The following is a 22577-nucleotide window of genomic DNA, read 5'->3' as shown; positions in this document are numbered from 1 at the left end:
TATAGCACTAGGAAAGCTCCTGAGGCAGGAATGTCTTGCTGGACCCAGTAACATTTGGTTACCTGTACTGAAAACGCTGGAGTTTTTTTCGGTATGCACTGAACTCAGCACCTGCAGGAATGCTTTAAATGTTGGAAGCTACTACAGCCATTCTGGGTTTAGTTGAACTCCCATTTTCTCTGGCTTCCACAGTATGCTCTGCCTCTTCCCCCAAACTGATATACAAAGGCAGGCATGTAGAGAGTGCACCCAGGGGCGGCTCTAGGTATTTTGATGCCCCAAGCACAGCAGGCAGGCTGCCTTCGACGGCTTGCCTGCGGGAAGTCCCTGGTCCCGTGAATTTGGTGGCAGCCTGCGGGAGGTCCGCGGGACCAGCGGACCCTCCGCAGGCATGCGCCCCCCGTGGCTTGCCGCTCCAGGCACATGCTTGGCGTGTGGTGCCTGGAGCCGTCCCTGAGTGCACCATACTTTGTATCCATATTGCAGCTTCACAGCCTCTCAACACAAAGGTCCCCCACTTTGTGAAGATAATATTTACATAACTTCCTGCTTTACAACATTACCATTATCAGAATATGACACATCTCAAGCACTGATCCTACGTCAGAGGTCAGCAACCTTTCAGAAGCAGTGTGCAGAGTCTTCATTTATTCACTCTAATTTAAGGTTTTGCGTGCCAGTAATACATTTTAATGTTTTTAGAAGGTCTCTTTCTGTAAGTCTATAATATATAACTAAACTATTGTTGTATGTAAAGTAAATAAGGTTTTTTAAATGTTTAAGAAGCTTCATTTAAAGTTAAATTAAAATGCAGAACCCCCAGAGCAGTGGCTAGGACCCGGGCACTGTGAGTGCCACTGAAAATCTATTTTTAGTTCCAGCAAGCAAAGTGTCCCCTTGTCACACAGTGACAGCCTGGAACACCCCCAAAATCAACAGTTCATGTTTAGCTACAGGCGCATTAATGTCACCATATTGATGTGGAAAGTGAAACATGGTTTCATTCTGTGTGGTTAGTTGACAGAGGAATAGCACCAGGGCTGTTCCTGTAGGTGCCAGGAGAAACACTACAGTACTGGGGTGAACTTTCTCCCAGTGAGCAGCAAAAATTAGGCTTAGCTGTCTCCAGCCCCAGAGACTGACTTACACTGTGCATTACATTGTACTACATTCCTCAGGTGCTTTTCTGCTGTGGCCTTTAAGTCCTTAACAAAGTCACATATGAACTAAAAAAAAGAAAAGGATTGAAAACAGACCACACAATAAAAGTTCCAGTGCTAAATGATGCACTTTGTAGTCTGAGGAGATGGGATTCAGTTGCAGCAGTTTAAAGTAGGATCTGGTCTTATCCTCCCCTGCAAAACCTTTGAACCACTAATCTCCTCACTTCTCCCGCCCTTCACTTTGGGTGTGCATGGTGCAGGCTGCCATTGGGGGTTGCTTCCACCTTTTATAGCCTCTGGGCCTTTATTTTGTATAAATGTAGATGTAAATGATGGGCAAGCTAAAGATGGCCTGGCCACATGGACAGTCTGGTGTTGTGTTGCCCCATCCACAGAGATGGCACAAAAGTGTTTGTTGTCCCAGTTGTGTAAAGAGGCAGTTTGGTCCAGAGGACAGGGCACTGGACTGGCACTAAGGATATGTGTGTTCTACTCCTGGTTGGTTCTACCATCAATCTTCTGTGTAGTGTGTGGCCATGTAAGCTCTTTAGGGCAGGGACTGTCTCCTGCTATATGTATGTACAGCACCTAGCACAGTGGTGGCACCATGTCATTTGGGGAGCCTCTAGGCACTGCTATGCTAATACAGATTGTGTGGTGGTGAGCTGAGGATGTCATAGCATAGGGGTCATCAACCTTTCAGTAGTGGTGTGCCGAGTCTTCATTTATTCACTCGAATTTAAGGTTTCACGTGCCAGTAATACATTTTAACCTTTTTAGAAGGTCTCTTTCTATGTCTATAATATATAACTAAACTATTGTTGTATGTAAAGTAAATAAGGTTTCAAAATGTTTAAGAAGCTTCATTTAAAATTAAATTAAAATGCAGAGCCCCCCAGAGCAGTGGCCAGGACCCGGGCAGTGTGAGTGCCACTGAAAATTAGCTTGCATGCCACCTTTGGCACACGTGCCATAGGTTGCCTACCCCTGTCCTAGGTCCTACTCTCAGACATCAAACACTTAGAAACTGGTACTTTCATATTCCCAATCTATTTTAAGTGAAAAGTGCCCCACCACTAAGGTAATGGGCAGCAGTACCAAACCATGAGGTGACACATAGATATATCTCTAATACCGTGCTAGCTGTTTGACAAACAAGTATCAAGGTGAGGTCCATGCATCAGAGTTTACAATCTAAACTCTCCTAAAAGATGAGGTGCTGGATTTTGGCAAAGTACCTAACAAAGCATAGAACAGAGGTTTTCAAACTATGGGGCGGGCCTCCCAAGGGAGGCAGAAGCTGTGGTTTTTTTTTTTTTTTGTTTTTAAAAAGAGCTCTGGCTGCTGGCTCTGGGTGGCTAGGGCTTGTGCAGAAGGGCCATGCACACCTGACAGGGACAAAGGGGACAGCCAGGCCCCTACCTGGGTTTGGGCTCTCCTTCCCCACCCCCGAATCCCTCACTGGAAGGAAGCCCAGGCTCAGATTCTCTCCCCTCACCCCCATCCCTCACCTGGAGGCAGCGGGGCTCCAGCTGTCAGCCCTGGGGTGGCAGCAGCAGCAGCACAGAAGGATGGCAATGGGGTGCTACGTCTGCTGTGAAAGGTGATAGTGATAAATATCACATTTCACATTGCTGGTGTGGCGTGGCACTGCCTTCAGAGCTGGGTGCTCGACCAGCAGCTGCTGCTCTCCGCTCTGCCTCAGAACTGGATGGTGGTATATGTACTTGGGAGGGTTGTAAACGACTACAGGTACAAAGAAGGGGGACCCGATCAAATAAGTTTGAAAACTACTGGCATTGATGTTATACAAGATGCATGGTTCTTAGAGCAGTATTGGGAAGGAGGTGGAGCCCTCATCAAAGTGTGGAGTCTGATCAGACTTCTCAACACATAATTGATGATCACAGTAGAAAGGAACAGAAGTCGGTGTTTATCTCATACTGTGGTGAAAAAGAAAAGCCCAGCAGTATGAATTGGGGATATGACATTTGCCTAAACACACTGGAAACAGCAGACAATATCTTGAATTTTATTTATGACATATTAGCTAACATGATTGTAAACTGTAGGATTGACAATACCCCAAAATATGTTCCTAGGTCATGTTTAACCCTAGATTGCAGCCCCAGCAGCTGCTCTAATTTATGCCAGGGGCAGGCCAGAATTCAGAAGGTGCAAAGGGGGCTTAAAGCTCTGGATCCTCTAGATTTTGCTTCCTGAGAAATAAAGCACAGAATCAACCCTTTGTCTTTTTATATGCACATATAGAGGTATGCATACTAGTTGTGCAATATAAATAAAAATAATATTCCCCCAATGCACACCCTGGGTCTGATTTATCTGCCATGTACTACCTGCAAAACGGGGAGAAGGGTTTATCATTGACTTCAGTAGAGCCAGGATTTCACCCAGGATGAGTAGCTAATTCAGATAAACCAGACAGTGTTCCCTAGCAATTTGTTTGTTCTGATTCTCTGGTCTATAGTACAGATGTAGGTGCCTGTCTTGCAATTAGATCTGCAAGCGGATCCTTGAACTACAGTGGGGGATCTATGTGGGCACAAGAGTACGCCCACAAAGATCCAACAGCAGGATCACAGCCATAGTCTGATCTCATTTACTGTCCCATTCAATGGGACTACATGGTCATATGTGACTTGCTGCACAAGGAAGAACTATTTCTGTTTGAATATTTCCATGGAGGGTGTAATGTAGTATACAAATCTACACTTGGAATAAATACATATTCCTCAATTATCAATCATATTTTGGTACTCACATTACACAGGTATTGGTAAAAATAAAACAGAATATTATTGAAAAACTGAGTATTATTGGCCTATCGGGAATCTTTCTTTGCTCTTGAATTATTGGTGCTATAGCATGCAATACTTCTAGTTAATTCTTAGGGGGAAACTGCATAGCAGTATAAGAAAAAGTCTAATCACTATATCGAATTACAAACAATAAATCACAAAAAAAAGTTCAAAGAGTTTTAAATATATTTAAATCAGAATAATTAACAGTCAAATATGAATTAGTTATCCTAACAATCTGGTATATAGATTAGGAATGCACAGAGGCAGAGTCTATTTGAATGTAGGAGAAACTACAATTTTGAGACTTGCATTTAAATGAGATCAATTCCTTAGTCCTATCCTACATCATCAGACTAGACCCGCTGCTAGAGCACAGGTGGGCAAACTTTTTGGCCTGAGGGCCACATTGTGGTTCCGAAACTGTATGGAGGGCTGGGTAGCGAAGGCTATGTCTCCCCAAACAGCCTGTCTCCTGTCCCCATCTGCCCATCCCACATCCCACCCCCGACTTCCCCCCTTAGAACTTCTGACCCATCCAACACCCCCCCCGCTCCTTGTCCCCAGACCACCCCCTCCCAGGACTCCCACCCCTAACCACTACCCCGGGACCCCACCTCCTATCCAACCCCCTGCTCCCTGTCCCCTAACTGCCCCAACCCCTATCCACACCTCCACCCCTGACAGGCCCCGGGACTCTCATGCCTATCCAACCCCCGTTCCCCATCCCCTGACCGCCCCAACCTCCATCCCATCCAACCCCTGACTGCTCCCTGGGATCCCCTGCCCCTTATCCAACCCCCCTGCTCCCCGCCCCCTTACCATGCCACTCAGAGCACCAGAACTGGCAGCTGCGCTGCCCAGCTGGAGCCAGCCACACTGCTGCACAGTCTAGAGCACTGGGGGAGGCCATTGGCTCTCACAGCTGTGCTGCCCGGCAGGAGCTCACAGCCCCGCCACCCAGAGCATGGGCCGCACAGCAAGCTGAGGCTGCCGGCTGCCGGGGAGGTGGGACAGCAGGTGGAGGGGGCTAGACTCCTGGGCCAGGAGCTCAAAAGTCTGGCCTGCAGGCTGCAGTTTGCCCACCTCTGTGCTAGAGTATGGGTACAATGATAGTCTCTGATGGTAGAAACATCAGCATCGTTCACCATCAAAGAAGAATGATAGATATTTCTAAATACAGTTTTGAAAATTCATTATCCATAAGTCTGTTTTTATTTTGTGTAATTACTGAGCAGCTTGAGGTAATCACAGAGGTTTCCAGTATTAGTCAATTCCAAACATTGGGAAAACATAGCAACCGTCTATTCATCAAAAAATTCATGCGACTTTTGTGCTTATGAAATACAGAAGGATTTGAGGGATGTAATCTTCCTCTGCACCCCACTTTACCTTACAGAAGAAACCAACAGCAGCAGGCACTTTTCAGTGTCAGCAACTTTACTGCCCTGACAAGAAGTTAGCACTGCCCAAAGGTAAACTCCCAAGGGTCAGTCTGAGACTGGGAGCTTTCCCAGTGGCAACGGGGTCACTGATCACACAATACCCTGCCGCAGCGGCCCGGCCCCACTCCTTCTCCTAAGGAACCTTTCCTCCCAGGGTAACCAGGCAGCGCCGCTGCGACCCCGCTCTCCTTTCAGGGGGCGTGCGCGGCTGCAGCCGCCGGAGAGCTGCTCTGCCCACGCCGGACACTGGCTGCAGCGGCCTGCACTGTATCCGTGCGTGCGGCGGGCACAGGCAGAGGGGGTCAGCAGGGGCCCGCGGGCACAGGCCGCTAGGCCCGGAGGGATCGCTCCCTGGCGCTGGCCTCGGGTCACGGCGGGGAGCGGCGGCCCCGCAAAAGGGTTTAGAGACCTGGGCGCGCCCCTCTGCGCTGCTGCCTGACACGGGGGGCTGTTCGCACAGGCCTGCCCTGCCCTGCGCTGCTGGGGACGCTTCTGACCAGAGCCCCGCAGCTCACCCGGCCCTGGCCCGCCTCACGTGCCGCGCCTGGCAGCTACCTCCTGAACCCCTCCCAGCCGGCACCCGTCTGGCTTCACAGCTCTCCCTCAGCGGCAAGCTCCCCGTGCGCCTGCGCGCTGAGCCGCCCCTCCCCCCCCCGCGAGCTGTTTACTGTTTGGTTTCCAGGGCGCTGTGCAAGGTACAACGCTGTCACGTTCCGCTCGCTGCCCGCAGAGACGCGACGGGGCGACGCCATGACGTAAATGCTTCCGGCGCTGCCCATATATGGGAGGCTCTGGCGCCTTTCTTGTCCTTCCTCCCCTTCTTCGCCTAGGGGAAGGTTCCAGAACGGAGTGGCGCACGTACGGGGCGCGTGACGCGACGCGGCCGCACCCCTGAGAATGGAACACCCGCTGTACTCTCTGGCAAGCCGCCCCGCCCCGCCCTGCCCGGAGGAGACTCCGCAACGGGGCTTGTATGCCCCACTGGGGGAACCCCTGCTCCCCTGCCGGCGGGGCGGGGCGGGGCTGCCCCAGGGAGCTCGTCTGCGGGCGGGCGCCCAGCCCCTGCGTGTCGGCAGGCGGGAGAGCGCCGAGCGGCGCGTCCCTGGGCTGGTGGCGGCGATTGTGCGGCGCTCCCGGCTCGGGACTCCCGCGGCACTGCGCGCCCCTGCAGAACGCCGAGCAGTCCCCGAGTCTTTATCCGTGGGCCTCGCGGTGCCGCCCCACAGGCAGGCGTGCGCGTTGCGGAGAGTGCGGAGCGATGGAGCAGGCGCTGGGGGGGCGCCGGAGGGGGAGTGGGTGCAGTGGACACCCCCTAGGGTGGAGCTGAACAGCTGTTAGGCGCCTGCGGCTGGCCGGTGCCAGCAGGCTGGGGATAAGGGGCGCTTTAATTGTGGTGTAGATGCTCAGGCTGGAGCCAGGGCCCCAGAGCTCGGGGGTCTGTACCCAAAATTAAACAGCGCCTTAGCCTGGGGGTCACTAGTTCAAGTCAGCTGGCACAGGCGTTTGTCCTGCCTCATGGGTCAGGCCTGTGATTTAATCAGGCTGGTCTTGTTCCTTTTGAAACTTCCAGGGGGCTTGTTTTTCTATTTGTTTTAGTCATTATTGTGTGAAGGTGAATGATATACAGTAGAACCTCAGAGTTATAAACTGACCAACCACACACCTCATTTAGAACCGGAAGTCTGCAGTCAGGCAGCAGCAGAGGCCAAAAAAAAGGGGGGGAGGGGAATACAGTACCCTACTGTGTTAAACATACTAAAAAATTAGAAGAAAACTTAAAAAATTGACAAGGTAAGGAAATTGTATACGTGCTTGTTTAATATAAATAGAGATAGTTAAAAGCATTTTCTTCTGCTCAGTAAAGCTGTCAATCGATTACAAAAATTAATCATGCTTAATTGCACTGTTAAACAAAATAGAATACCATCTATTTAAATATTTTTGGATGTTTTCTACATTTTCAAATATATTGATTTCAATTACAACACAGAATACAAAATGTATGGTGCTCGCTTAATATTTTTAATTACAAGTATTTGCACTGTAAAAAAAATAAAGTATTTTTCAATTCACCTCATAATACTGTTGTGCAATCTGTTGTGAAAGTGCAACTTACAAATGTAGATTGTTGTTGTTGCATAAACTACACTCAAAAACAAAACCGTGTAAAATTTTAGAGCCTGCAAGTCCACTCAGTCCTGCTTCTTGTTCAGCCATTTGGTCAGACAAACAAGTTTGTTTACATTTGCAGAAGATAATGCTGCCTGTTTCTTGTTTCAGTCAGCTGAAAGTGAGAACAGGCATTCTCATGACACTGTTGTAGCCGGCATTGCGAGACTTTACGTGTCAGATGCATTAAAGATTCATATGTCCCTTCATGCTTCAATCACCATTCCAGGGGAGATGTGTTCATGCTGATGACGGGTTCTGATGGATAACAATCCAAAGCAGTGCGGACCGATGCATGTTCATTTTCATTATCTGAGTCAGATGCCATCAGCAGATTTTCTTTTTTGGTGGTCTAGGTTCTGTAGTTTCTGCATTGGAGTGTTGCTCTTTTAAGACATCTGAAGGCATTCTCTACACCTCGTCCCTCTCAGATTTTGGAAGGCACTTCAAATTCTTAAACCTTGGGTTGAGTGCTGTAACTATCTTTAGAAATCTCACATTGGTACTTTTTTTGTGTTTTGTGAAATCTGCAGTGAAAGTGTTCTTAAAATGAACAACATGCGTTGTGTCATTATCTGAGACTGCTATAACATGAAATGTATGGCAGAATGCGGGTAAAACAGCAGGGGATATACAACTTTCCTACAAGGAGTTCAGTCACAAATTTAATTAACACATTATTTTTTTTAACGAGTGTCATCAGAATGGAAGCATGTCCTCTGGAATGATGGTCGAAGCATTACTGAGTGGATTTGTAGGCTCTAAAGTTTTACATTATTTTGGTTTTGAGTGCAGTTATGTAACACAAAAAAATATATACATTTGTAAGTTGCACTTTCACAACTGATTGCAGGCTAGTACTTGTATGAGGTGAATTGAAAAATATTTCATTTGTTTCATTTTTACAGTGACAGTACTTGATTTCAGTTACAACACAGAATGCAATATATATGAAAATTGTAGTAAAACATCCAAAATATTTAATAAATTTCAGTTGGTATTCTATTGTTTAACACTGATTAAAACTACAGTTAATCACAATTAATTTTTTTGAGTTAATCACTTGAGTTAACTGCGATTCATGGACAGCACTACTGCATAGTAAAGTTTCAAAACTGTATTAAGTCAATGTTCAGTTGCAGACTTTTGAAAGACTAACCATAACGTTTTGTTCAGAGTTACGAACAATCTCTATTTCTGAGGTGTTCATAACTTTGAGATTCTACTGTATTTTATAAGGAAGTAGTTCCTTGTAGCTGAGAATCTCTGGCCAAGTTCTAACTCTAAGGGTACTAGAACCATATATGCTAAACTTTGCAGGAACTAAACTGCAGCCTGGGTATTCTGCAGCTGAGGAGTTTATGCCATATCTACCCATAGAAAGAGGGTGTGATCTGAACCTAGTTTAATAAAGATGAATCTATTCCCTAGTCCAAAAATACTCAATTGTCTTGAGCGTAAAAACCCCAAACCATTTTCTGTCCTTTGTGGCAGCGTAAATCCCCAAATGTCCCATCCCAAACCTCCAGGTTTCCCCTAGAAACTTGTACAATGCACTTCTTCATTTGAAGAACAACATTTTATGTCACAGTGAAAATTTCCACCAAAACAAGGTGAATTTAATATAAAAGTAAATCATGGTACTGATGATATTGAGTGTTGTCTAAGAGAATGAAAACTATCAGTTTTCTAATTTAACTCTGCAGCATCAGAGTGTGTTAGTAAGCAGAGGTCCTTTTTTGCAGATTTCTAGCTTGCCACAAGAAATGTGATTGTGAATCTAAACATCTTACTCTGGTGGATGGTTCCACTCATTCCATTTGTGGCTGCCTCATTGGTAACCTGACTTCTTTCCATTTTTCTGCCACAATGAAGCTTTTGGCTAAAGTGTCCACCCTGTGCTTCCTCAGCAATTCTCTTTTTGGCTCTGACGAAGTGTATATACTGATTTAAGGTGTGATCTGCTGTTTCTACACTGATCTTCCCTTCAGGCCTCTCTTGCTTATAAGGCAGAACAATACAACTTCATGGTATTATCTGCTTTATATTGATTTTCAGAGAAATGGAGTTGATAGGAGATGCCAAAGAATTATTGCCTTTGCCATATGGTATTGCTCAGATTCTTCAGTTGCCCTATATGCCCTGTTGGATCTCTGTCAAATAGCATACCAGCCAGTGACAAATGAGATGTGCAGTGGACATATCGGTGCTTATGAAGCGCTCCTGTCCTTAAACATGATGTCGTCTAGGTCAGGGTCTCATTCTTAAGAAGCGCCATTGACTTTTCATCTGCTGCCCCCTATTGCTACTTGTGGAGTGTCTCAGTTTCCTCCTATGCTCTAGGTTTCTTCTCTCCTCTTTCTAGAGTGCCTGCCTTCTTTGGAATCTTTTGGTCTTGGTTAGCATGCATCCGCTCTATCATACTCACTGCCTATGGAGTTTGGGCCAACTTCATTAGTAGGCCACCAATAGCACTGTATTTGTTCTCCATCACTGCTATGATTGGCACCTTTAGATGGACTGCTACATCCTTCTGGGCTTTCCCTCAAGTGGTCATCTTGTTCCTGAGCAATTGTTAAGAGGCAAATTTTCTAGAATTACCAGTTGTCTTCACCACCAGTAGTGCCACTCATTCATCATTCTTTTGGGTTGTAAGCAAGTGATGTCCAAGAGGGATCTGGATATTATATCAACAGAATGTCATAGTAAAACAAAAGGATTAAATTAACTAATGTATATGGGACCTTTACTGTTTCCAGTTCTGGAGATTTCAAGCTTCCCCTCCCCCCCCCTTTCATCCCTGGCCCTCAGAGGTGGACATTTGGTCCTCTTTTTGCTAAGAGCTCTTTCCTTTCTTGTTATCTGACCAGCTGAGAACTCTGCTTTTATACAAACCTTTCTGAGCACAGTCTCTGGTAGCTGCCATTTACACTGGGCAGAGAGAAGCAGCTGCAGTGCTAAGTCTCATTTTAATTCTCACTACAATTTATTTTTCAGCTATTAACGACTGTTTTCCCTTTCCCTTATTTCAGGGGAAGTGTTACATTCTCACAACATAGTTTTTACTTGTTTTAAGTTAGCAACGTACTCAGCACTGTACAGGACAAAAATAAAGACAAAGACTATACTCTTCAGTACAGGCAAAAATATATTGGGCTACAATGTGGGGAATTTTTAAATAAAAAGTTCTATCATAATCATTTTGATCATGCCGCAAAATGTAATGGGTACGTTGCTGTAGAAAACAGCCCTAGACCTTGCTCCTAAGAATAGTGATGCAATGAGTGCATATATCAAATAGTAGGAAGATGTGGGGTAAGGAAGAAGCAAAAAGTTCATGTGATTACACAGGTGAGGCATGTGCCTTGGGGGGTCAGTTAAGAAGAAATGTAACCTAATGATCTTGTGCTCACCTGTACCACACAGGCTACAAAGGAATCTAATGAAGATGAGCTGATGTCATTCACCACTGACTCACAATATAAGAATTGTGCACAAAGCTTGAGAAATAGATTGGGGAATGGAAGGGAATAGGGATACAACAGCCAATCCTGCATTGCTAGAGACAACACTTTCAGCCTTAGACTGTCACAAAGTTGCAGCCCAGCACAACCACTCAGTCAGTCAAAACCCAAGAAAACTCTGATCTACCTTCCTCCCGTATCACCAGATTCCATGTTCTGCCATCCTCCCAGTCTACATTCTCACTTGTTGCTGTAACCCATGACATTCTCTGTTGCTAGAGGCCTGAACTGTCACATGCATGTGACAACAATTAACAGCTAATTTTAGTCCCTTGTGGCATGTGGTTGCACAAGGAGATCCTTTGTAGCCTTCAATCTTGTCATAAATATAGTGTAATTACTGGTTAGTTTGATTTCAAATGGTGCCCTTTAAGCAATCTTGCATGTCCTCAGAAATATGGTGATGATCAGCTCTGACTATTAACAGCTTTGTATTTGCTTTTTAAAACCATATCATACATTGAAATAATCATATGAATTTAAAATAAGTACTTGTCTCATGCTTTCTATTTGAGACGGAGTCCTTCACAGACATTAATGAATTAAGCGTCTATTCTGTTCTATACAGGTTCTTACACTGAGTTCATCACCATAGCATCTGAGCACCCTGTAACAAGACATCTTGAAGGCATCTGTGCTCCAACTTCTGGCATCTCATTGACTACATTATCATCAGGAGAAGAGACAGACAGGATATTTGAGTGACAAAGGTCATGAGAAGTGCAGAATGCTGGGCTGATCACAGGCTTATAGTCTCCAAGCTGAATATCCAGCTACATCCTAGTAGGCAACCACAAGGTAAAAAGGCATCCGAAAAGCTTAATGTCTCGTCCAGACTGAAACAGGAGAATGTGAAACAGGCTTTCCTTGAACTGTGCAAACAACTTGTAACAACTGATGCAAACTAATAAGGAAAATTGGGCATCCTTTAGAGATTCTGTGTACTTGGCTGCATCCAATACCTTTGATTCCATCACATGTAAACATCAAGCTTGGCTTGATAAAAATGATACTGATGTAGTGAGACTGTTGAATGAGAAACATTTGGCTCCGTAAGGCCTGTTTAGGAGATGCACTTTAACATCTAAGAAGGTAGCCTTCAACAACATCAAGAGGACTGTCCAACGTAAACTTAGAGATGTAAAACTCATGCTGAGCAACAAGGCAGATCAGATTCAATCCTACACAGACAGGAATGACATGAAATACTTCTGTGGTGCTCTGAGGACAATCTACAGGCCATGGTCATCAGGAACATCTCCAATACTGAGAGCTGATGGCACCACACTACTCACTGGTAAAGAAAAGATACTGCAAAGGTGGGCAGAACACTTTAACCACATCCTCAATAAAGAATAATATATTAGTGAGGAGGCAATTGATCGACTGCCCCAGATCAGTATCAACATATCTCTTGCTCATCTCCCAGTGCCGATTGAAACTGTGAAAGTGATTTGAGCAGATGCTATTCCAGCATAAGTCTAAAAAGCCAGAGGCTTACACATGACTCTGAAATTGACTGATTTTTTCCAATCAATGTAGACTCAAAGAACTTTATCCCAGGAGTACAAGGATGCATCCATCATCCACTTGTAGGATTGTCTGTTGTCTTTCTGTTTATACAACTACTATTGGGGCATCTCACTGTTAGTAGCCAGCAAAATTCTCATCAGAATTCTGCTGAATTGCCTTGTGCAATACATTGAACAAGCGCTCCTGCCTGAAAGTCAGCATGGCTTCAGGAAAGGATGCAGGACTATAGATACGGTATTTTTAGCTCGTCAACTTCAGGAGAGATGCCAGGAACAGAACTCCAACCTGTACATGACTTTCATTGACCTGACAAAAGCATTTGATACAGTCAGTTGGGAGGGCCTTTGGAAGATCATGGCAAAACTTGGTTGCCCAGAGATTCATTGCAATGGTTCGGCAGTTCAGTGATGGCATTCTCACTCGCATTGTGGACGACGGTGAGTCATCTGAACCATTCCCAGTCATCAATGCAGTCAAGTAGGGCTGCATGTTGGCCTCAGCTGTTTTCAGTATGATGCTTTCTGCCATTGCTTACAGATGCCTTTCATGACTGTGACACTAAGATTGGCATCAGATACCAGACTAATGGCAAGCTATTCAATTTGAGGAGACTACAGGCAAAGACAAATGTAGAGGAAGTGACTGTTTGTGAACTTCTGTTTGCTGATGACTGTTTCCTGAATGCCAAATCTGAGTCCGACCTGCAGTGGAGTATGGACTATTTCTCTTCAGCTTGTGACAAGTTTGGTCTCACAATTATCAGGAAGCCAGAAGTGATGTATTGGCCTGCACCAGGAAAGCCTTATGTAGAGCCTACTATCAAGGTGACTGGCCAAACCCTTCAGGTGAACTTGTCCACTGTCTATCTCAGCAGTACACGATCATGTGCAGTTCACAACAATGATGCTCTGGCAATTCTGGCATTGGTTTCAAGTGTGGCCTTTGGCAGACTATGTGCAATTGTGTGGGAGCGTAGAGGCAATAGTCAACAAACAAATCTGAAAGTCTACAAAGACCTTGCATTGCCAACTCTGATGTAAAACCTGGATGGTGTACATATGCCAGTCTGTGAAGCTGAATCACTTTCACATGGTCTGAAGAAACTGAGGATAAGACAGCAAGACAAAGCTCTAGATACGGAGGTTCTCATGCGGACAGGCATTCCAAGCATCCATACTCTGATGAAATCACAGATGAGATGGTGAGATCATGTTACCAGAATGTCAGATGAGTGACTGCCAAAGATCTTTTACAGCAAGCTAAAGGAGGGAAATCGCTTTCAGGGAGGCAAGAAGAAACATTTCAGGGACTCCCTCAAGTTATCCTTGGGGCATTTCAACATTGACCCAGAGCTTTGGGAAGATCTCGCTCATGATTGTTCTACCTGGCAAAGCCTCATCCATACTGAAGCTAGTCTGTGAGTGGAGGAGACCTGCTGAGGCAGAGCAGAAGCACAAGCAGTGTGAATCTCACAACAGCAGCATGTCACTATTAATCAAGTGACCCATAGCGACATCTCTTGTTCAGTGTCCCACAGACAGTTCAAAGCTCAAATTGGCTTGATCAGCCACTCGCATGTTCACAGAAACCAAACCAACCAGTGATGTCATGGTCATAGTCAAACTCGAAGGACAAACAGTCTGAGCACCTTTCAGTAGTGCATTAATCAGTAGTTCTCAAACTTTTTATTAAGGTGGTCCAACCACTTTTTTTTTTCCTTTGCAACCCACCTAGGGTCCAAACTCATGGAATTCCTGAGAAGGGTGGCTGGGCCAAATTTGAGTGATCGCCGTTGTACCTTAGCATATGGGGCTGCAGGGCCACTCAGGTTTGGCCCAGTTGCCCTCTGATGCTGCCAACATGTGCCAGGCCACAACACGCAGTGGCATATTGGCCAATGGGGTCTGTGCCCAGGGGCCCCAGAAAAATGGGTGCCCCAACAGACATCCATTGCGGGGAGCGGAAGCCCGAAGCCCTGGCAGAAGAGCTGGGTGACCCTGGCTGCAGCCCTGGGACTGGAGGAGTTCTTGCTCTCTGCCGCAGCCTCTGGGCTGGGGGAGCTCTCAGTCCCAGCTGTGGTGCCAGGGCATGGTGTGGGGGACAGAGCTTCTGGTCTTGGGGCTGTAGGGGTGGGGAGAAAGGAGCAAACTGGTTGCAGTGGGTGGGGTGGGATGGAATGGAGTGGGACCGTGGATGGAACAGGGGTGGGGCCATAGGTGGAAGGGGTGGAACGTGGGTGGGATCGCAGGCGGAAGGGGTGGAGAGGCCCCCCCCACTTGCTCTAGCCCATGCCCCCCGAAACCTTAATCCATCTCTGGCAATACTTGGAGCAGGAAGCTGGCCTAGCCTCATATGACAGGAGCCACTGCTGCAGCATGAGTGCAGGGCGGGCTTGCTCTCCTGCCAACTCCTTCCCCACACTAGTTCCAGAGCCCACCATTTAGGAAACACTGTTAAGTGACCTGACTAACATCAATTATGTGGTTTGTTCTTTCATCCTCTGCCCAGGGTGTGCAGTGGAGTGTTGTTTTGTTTTTGTTGTTTTTTAAAATAAATGTTGCAACATGTATGTTAGAGAAGGCAGGTCAAAGACGTGCTTTGCATGTCAAGCAGAAGGTGATGAGGTCTGTGGTGGTCCTTACTTTCTGTGGGAGTTTATTCCACAGTCTTGGCCTGGCCCCTGACAAAGCTGCCTCGTGCACAGACAAGCTTCACCCTTATTGTAGAGAGTTTCATTGTGTCAGAGGAGTGGAGTTGTTGGCCATGGTTTTCATCTCAGAACTTTAGAGGCATCTTTTAGATATGCTGGCCCTAGGCCATTGAGCACCTTAAAGATAAGCACCAACACCTTGTACTTGATTTGATAGGCCTCCCTAAGCCCTGTGAAGTAGGTGAAGATTCCGATCCCATTCTAACAGGGGACACCAAGGTACAGAGAGGGGAAATGACTTGTCTAAGGTCATATAATAAGCCTGTGGCAGAGCTGGGAATACAACTTAGTAAGTCTGACTCCTAGTTCCTCATTCTAATGTTTAGGACCTGCTCCCTGAGATCAGTGTGTTGTCATGTGGGTAAAAGCAGTTTCAGAGTAACTTGAGGGGGATAAACAGTGCATTAGTAAAATATGTAGGTTGTGGTAACTAAGGGCTTTCAGATATTTGTGCACTATGGTGTACCCTGACTTTGGAGTGTCCACAGCACGTTTTCAAACACTAGCCCCTCTAGGCTCAAACCCTAGTTGGGTTTCCAACATACACACACCTTCTAATTGAGGAATCTTTCTCTTTTTAAGCAGGCATTTATCTCCTTGATATACAAGTGCTGTATCTTTAGCTACTTCCTAATAATCTTTACTAGAACTGGCAGGGAGGAAAGTGTGGAAATACCCTAGGTACAAGTCTTAGTGGTTTAGTTAGAAAAAGCCCAAGCCCCTAGGAGAGCAGTCCAGCAAGAGGGCGCAAAGGTATCTGCTTTCCAGAGTTCATCAGATACTCAGTATGCCCCTTCAGTCTAAACCTCTTGGGCGAGAAGGCAATTTTAGTCTCTCAGACTCACAGGGCTGGGCTTGGTGCCACCTCTTAAAGGTTGCTAACTCTTACGATTTTATCACAAGTCTTATGATATTTGGTATTTTTCTTAAAGCTCCAGTTCCTGGATTCATGTGACTACAGGAGAATCTTAATTTTATTTTTTTGTAAAGTAAGTTTTTTTTTTTTAGCCCTCAGGATTGTGGGGAAAAACAGGGAATGTGACCAGAAGGCAAATAACACTACTTACAGCTTATTTTAATTTTGTGATTTTTCTTTTAAAGCTGGTCATGATTTGGGGGAGGGGTGGTTGTGTTTTTTTGAATGCATGGTATTGGCAGTACTGCCTCTGGTGTTGTGGGTGTCACTTGGTGGTCAGTGTGGGAGTCTGTGTGTTGGAGACATGGACCATCATTGCTGCTGTGGGTAGCAGACTATATTTCTGTCTCCTTGCCCAGTGTGTTTTTGATTCCCCTCCTATCCACTTTATTTTCCTGCTCTCCCTCATTTGTTGATTGCTCAGCTCCCCACCCAACTGTTACAGCTAGTCCTTCCCCAGCACTAACCAGCATTATCTGACTGCTTGTACTGCCTTCCTTCGGGTGTGCTTCCCTTTTCTCAGTCTTGCTCTGAGACAGCTACTGGCCACTTCCCCCAGCTCTTTGGGGTTGCTTCTGACGCCAGTGCTTCTGTGCTATCCTGTGGCCACACATCAGGCCCTGCTACCTCAATTTTTTTTTATGTGCCATATCCTGTCTGCTGCTCAGTGCCTTCTGTCAAGATCCACTGATAACAGTGGATCTTGCAGTGCCCTTTATTGGCCAGCTGCTGATTTAGGGCCCTACCCTGCTCTCCTGGTAGGGCAGCCAAGTATAATACACATTTCACAGCCTCCTCATGTCCCTGCTGCTCCATAGGAATGTCACTCAGAAGAGAAACAAGGTGGGTGAGGGCGTGTCTTTTACTGGACCGGCGTCTGTTGGTGAAATAAACGAGTCCGAGCTACACAGCTCTTCTACGGCTCTCACCTGATCAGCAATTCCTCTTGTCCGCTAGGGGCCCCTGTAGTGCCTGCACTGCAGGTTGCCTTGCTGCCTCCTCTGTGACTGCTCCCTGCTTCCCCCGAGGACTCCTAGCCTAGGGCAGTTGGGGAGAGTTGGGAGGAGATGATAGAAGCAAGAGGAGGGGAGAGAGCATTTGTACCTGGTCTTGATGGAGCCAAACTTACCTTGACCCCAGCCAGCTGTCTTGGGCACCCCCATGCCACCAACCCACCTAACCTACCACACCCCTAAACAGCTGCTGCAGCCACCTTCCTACTGCATCACCAAACCTCCAGGCAGTCGCTTCTTACCACACCACCCTCAGCCAGCTGCTTCAGGTAGCCTCTTCCTATCACCTCACCAAACAACTCCCAGCTCTTTCCCACAGGCAGCCTCTTCCTGCCACCCTACCAGACAATCCCCAGTCAGCTGCCCAAAGTAGCCCCCTCCCCTCCGACAGCCCTAGCTAAGGTGACCAGGTGTCTGGTTTTCAACCATAACACCCAGTTGAAAAGGGATCCTGGTGGCTATGGTCAGCACTGCTGACCGGGCCATTGACTGTCCAGTTTGCAGCACCACGCAGCGGGACGCGCAGGCTTCCTGATAACCCCATGCTGTGCAGCTCCTGGGAAGCAGCCGGCATGTCCTCCCTCTGGGTCCTATGCATAGGGGCAGCCAGGGGGCTCAGCACAGTGGCCTTCCCAGAGTGCTGCCCCCACAGCTCCCATTGGCTGGACATGGTGCTGCTTTCGGGAGCTGCCCCAGCCTTGATCCTCCTCTTGCCCTCCAAACCCATTGATCTCAGCGTGGAGCACCTTCCTGAACCCCAAACTCCTCAGCCCCACCCCAGAGCCTGCACCCCTATCTGGGGCCCTCACTTCCCAGCCCAGAGCCCCCAATCCCCTCCTGCACTCCAAACCCCTCAGCCCAGAGCCCACAGCCCCAGCTGGAGCCCTTACTCTCTCTTGCACTCCAGCTCCCTGAGCGAGCCCAGTGAAAATGAGTGAGTGAGGATAACAGTGATCACAAACTCAGTTTTGGCCATGTTTAAGTTGACAGCTGGACATCCCTGAGGAGATGTCAAAAAGACAGGCTGAGATGTGGTTTTGAATGTAAGAAAATAAATTTTTAATGAGACTCTCGACATAGACCGGAAGGATTCCAAATGCAATCCATCCAATCCTGGGGGCTGTGACTGTGGTGCACAGACCTGCACATGGTGAGATTCACACCATTAGGGGTTGGGAAATTTACAGGAGCTCTGTTTATTTTGGCCTTAGATGTCACACACCACCTCCATATTGATGCACATAACAAAATTCATTCCGCACGTGTGGGAAAAATTAGAACACTGCTCATAAGGCATATCTTATGCAAAGATTATTACAGTAGTGTATAGGGTGTGAACATAAGTGTGTTCTCTCCCATATTTTCTGTGTCTTTGCTGCTCCCTTCTGGGATTAAAGAGCAATATTTCATTTTACTACAGGTTACAATATTAACTGCCTTAGACATAGTTAAGACGACATTTCCCAACAGCATTTCTGTTGGAATACAACCCAGCACCTCAACTTTTAAGATACCTCTGAACCTTTCCACTCCAAATGCACCTTCACCAAAGGCACAGGCATTTTATATCTTCCCAGTGCCAGGAGTTCTACTTCCTGGCCAGGTAACATCACTGTTTCTTTGGCCATGCTTTCTGTGACCAGAGAAATTTGGGCATCAGTGTCCCTCCTTCCTATGCATTCTTTGCTATTCACTGTGGCAACTTTAATAAATTCCACATCCACCTCCTCTGGGTCAGATCTCTCAAACTTAATCAGGGGCCCTGCAGGCACCTGTAGAGTTAATGAAAGGTGTGTTAAACTGGGTTGGATGGGATGAGCATTTATATTTTTAGTTTAGGGCAGTCTCTCTCCACCTTTACAGACTACTGTATCCCTTTCAGGAGTACTTTCTATTTTGTCTTGTGCACCCCAAGTGTACCTTGTATACCTCAAGTTTCACCTCACTTAAAAACTACTTCCTTACAAAATCAGACATAAGAATACAAAAGTGTCACAGCACACTATTACTGAAAAACTGCTGACTTACTCATTTTTACCATATAATTATAAATTGATTGGAATATAAATATTGTAGTGACATTTCAGTGTATAGTATATAGAGCAGTATAAACATTTCATTGTATGAAATTGTAGTTTGTACTGACTTTGCTAGTGCTTTTTATGTAGCCTGTTGTAAAAGTAGGTAAATGTCTAGAGGAGTTGATGTACCCCAGAGATGCACACTCCTGGATGAGAACCACTGGTTTAGGGCAATTATTTCTTATGTGCTCAGTGGAATCACACAGGTAACACCTTCTTGCACTGTTGTCTTGTGCCTGTGCTCCCAACTATCCTCCTTTTCCCCAGAGATGAAATGGGTTCCCCCTTTACCCTGTGCTTCTGCCCTTCTTTCTTTATCTTGCACTCAGTAGACACTTTGGCCTGCACAAAGAAATCAGCCAGATCTGCTACTTCCTGCACAGGGGCACGTTAAACAAGATTTAGGCCGGATTACATCTCTGATCTCCTCAGAGCATGTGCTCGGGAAATGTTCTTGAGCAAAGAGATCAAATAATTGGTCATAATTGTCAGCCTTTTCCCCCTTTGCCCATTTCCTCTTCAGGTCACATGTTTTATAAACATATTCCCCATGACTCAGATTAGCACTTTTCCTGAGGTTTCTGAATTTCAACATGTACGCATTAGAGATAATTTGAAACCTTTGCAATACAGTCTTTTCAAAATTCATATTTCATTAAATACATTCAAGTTTTGCAATCGTGGGGGGCGGGGGGGACTTTACCACCTTTCAAAAGATTTGTGAATTGCATAAATATTCTTTGATGCAGTCCAATTCTCTGTACATGGGACACAGTTTGTCCCGGCTGGGTGTCCCGTGGGGTGAGAGTAGCTGTGGGTTGTGAGATCTATGCATGTCCTTCCATTATGTACAGGTTATACAGCCTCTCTTTCTCTTTTTCTAGGGCTTCTTTGTCTTTCTGCTCCATGACTCTTTGGGGGGCAGCTGCTTCTGCTTCCAGGGCCTGCCAGTGTGCTGCTGCTTGCTCTTTGGCTCTTCTGTCCACTTCCCGTTTTTGGTATTTATGATCTCTCTCTCGTTCTGCTTCCCATTTTTGCTCCTTTTCCAATTTAGCAAGCCCTAGCTTAGCTGTTGTTTCACTGTCATTCATTTTAAACTTCCTTTGCTCTATTTCCCTTGCTCAAAATAAACAGAATGAGTCTTTCTTTAACTATTCCCAGCCTTATCACTTAAAACTATTCTATTAGTGCTTGAAATATAAACCTCAGGCAAAGTAGGAAGTGGTGTATAAATCCTGTCCAACTAGGCCAGTGTGACAGTTTGGGGTTCAAACCTGACCAGTTAGGGTTTGTTACCTCCTGCCTTGCAGCTCTGGGTGCCTTAAATGCAATGCAGCCATGGCTTGCAGCCCTTACCCCCACAGGCAGCCTACAGGTCATGCCCTGGCTTCCACCGCCCAGTTACTGTTTGCAGAGTGACCCCAACACCCTCCCAATCCTGATTTTCCCCAAAACTGTCTCCCTGAAATGTTCAGCCCTCTCTTCCATGCAGAAGTAAAGTTCATTGCTCCTTCAAAGAGACAAAAACAGCAGCTTGTTATCTTGACTGGAGATAATCACTTCAGTTCAATCAAAGCACTGGGTTGGTATAGATTAAAAATAAAACAAGTTTATTCAGTCAATAAGAGATTTTATGTGAGCTCAAGTATAAGGGATAAAGATAGAGTTATCTTTGTTTTTTGTAAGAATATGCTTTCTTATAGACGAGGGCGTACATAGGAATTTAAATGACTACTTTTGGAGGGGCACGTTAAACACATGCATTATACACTTTAAACCATATCAATATGTGCACCTACATCATATGCATAGAACTAAAGACCAGTACACTCATCATTTCAATGAAAATCTGTGCACCATGGAGCCATCTGAATACATGTATCCAAAGCCTCTTCTGTGTTCACACTGTTGGATAAGTTAGTCTCTACTGCAAGAATTAATAGTTGCTGAAGGTGAGCTTCTGTCAGACTGCTGTAAAGTCTTCTAAGGCCATGCTTTTTAGCACTAAAACATCTTTCTCAAGTTGCAACTGTAGTGTTGCCAAAGCACCACTAGGGCAAATACATCAGGATACAAAAGTTCCAGGTCATGATCTTTACAGACCTTCATAAGTTCCGGAAAAGATACTGCACTCTCCGATCCCTGAGCATTTAAAATAGGGTCAAGGTGGTGCACAAATAAATTGTACTGCATTTCAGGAACTCTGCACTGAAATTCTTCATTTGGTTGCACATGTGCTTCATTTCCTTTTGGTATATTAACAGTTTTCAGATTTTTTTGCAGTGAGATAGGACACAGCTTTGAGTATTACTGTATTTTTCTGCTTCAATCGTCTGTCCATTTCACTTACTGCAGCATCAAGTGCAGGGGAAAATAAACCAATTTATATTTCTTTTCTAAAGATTAAAAATGGTAGCATTCTGTGTGACTCCCATAAAAATGATCCAGAGTTTTTGCTGGTCGCCTTTTCCTGTAAGTTGGCATTTGCAGATTCAGTTCAGTAGCCCCCTGTTCAGCTTTTACAAAGTATTCATGGAACTTTTCATCCATTCTCAGGTTGCGCAAGACTTTTAAACAACTCTCTTACATTTACTGCACAGGCAAAATCAATGTTTTCCCACTGCAGGAAAGTGATAGCATAATATATGCAGTTTAAAACATCCAAAAATACCAAAAGGTAGATTGTGAATTTGAAATCAAGCTGTGCTTACATGTCATAAGCCCCTTTGCTTTGCTGACACACTTACTGTGGTGGCATTCTGCAGAATATTGAGTAAAGTTTCTGAAAAATAGAAAACTGCATTTATAACCTGCAAAGCTTGGCAGTGTGAATGCCAGCGTGCCTTGTGAAGAGCCTGACGAGATCTCTCGCTACCACCACATTCATTGCCACTGACACTTGAAGTCCCTTCTGTCTGTGTCATGGTGTCCTTTTCTATTTTTTTTAAAGGCGATGCTGCAATGACTGATGTGGATGAATGTAGACAGGTTCTGAACAAGTCCAATAAAATTCTTTGAAAGGGTATTAGAGCTCATAGTATCAACCATGACTAAATGTAAACAATCTGCATAGCAATACATGTAAACAGCCTTTGGTTGTTTTTTCCGAACAAGAGTTTGTAACCCTATGCATGCCCACTTATATTTTTTCCCCCATCCTAGCACTGTCTTCTAACTTGTTAAAAGACAGGTTCATTTTAATAA

Source organism: Mauremys reevesii, linkage group 4 (genome assembly GCF_016161935.1).
Source record: "Mauremys reevesii isolate NIE-2019 linkage group 4, ASM1616193v1, whole genome shotgun sequence".
Taxonomy (NCBI): domain Eukaryota; kingdom Metazoa; phylum Chordata; order Testudines; family Geoemydidae; genus Mauremys; species Mauremys reevesii.
This window is presented reverse-complemented; position numbering follows the sequence as displayed.